Source organism: Dicentrarchus labrax, unplaced genomic scaffold (genome assembly GCF_905237075.1).
Source record: "Dicentrarchus labrax unplaced genomic scaffold, dlabrax2021, whole genome shotgun sequence".
Taxonomy (NCBI): domain Eukaryota; kingdom Metazoa; phylum Chordata; class Actinopteri; family Moronidae; genus Dicentrarchus; species Dicentrarchus labrax.
In genome coordinates, this window is record NW_026136706.1 from 2,469,297 (window position 1) to 2,470,024 (window position 728).

At 36.4% G+C, this 728-nt stretch overlaps 1 non-coding gene across 1 annotated transcript; it reads left to right on the forward strand.

Annotated features, from left to right (window-relative positions):
• On the forward strand, positions 1-72 carry trnap-agg (transfer RNA proline (anticodon AGG)). Its single transcript has one exon. It is a non-coding gene; the product is annotated as a tRNA-Pro (tRNA).
• The last annotated feature ends 656 nt before the right edge of the window (positions 73-728 follow it).

Consider the following 728-nt stretch of genomic DNA (forward strand, 5'->3'; position numbering starts at 1 on the left):
GGCTCGTTGGTCTAGGGGTATGATTCTCGCTTAGGGTGCGAGAGGTCCCGGGTTCAAATCCCGGACGAGCCCCTGAACCCTTCAATGCTACGAAGTTTTAAGCTCTTTGCTAACTGTGAACCAGAACTGATCAATAACTGAAGAACCTGCAAGACAAAAAAAAATCATTAGTCGTGAGCTGTTTAGCCTAGCTTAGCACAAAAACCCTCAACAGAAAGCTTTAAAAACACAAGAAAAGCTACGTTGTAAGCTACTGTAACGTCTCTCGCCGACAATTTCATCGTAAAAAATGCCTAAAAACATCGAAACGTTTTCGAAAATCTTCTGTGAAATGAGGAATTTTAGACCGAAACAATAATGTTTATATGAAAGGTTGTTTTTAATCGCAGCTTTAATTTGCTTTTATCTTCTTAAATGGTTCTTTCCTTCTTTACTAAATAAAACTTAGAGACTGTTTATGTGTTTTTATGTGTGAACCCTGAAGGCTGTTGAATAAAATGGACCCCCCCCCCATAAACCTTTGATAATAAGTATTTATTGACATATAGAGTACACAGAGATCTTTATATGTAGTATTTTTATTTAAATACACCAATGCTAAGTATTCAGTGAGACAAAACATTAATTATATTAATATTATTATGTTGAGTGAAACTTCAAACGCGTCATTAATCTCGCCCCTGACCAGAAAACCACTAATACGAGTTCTTCTTCCAGCTTTCATGTGA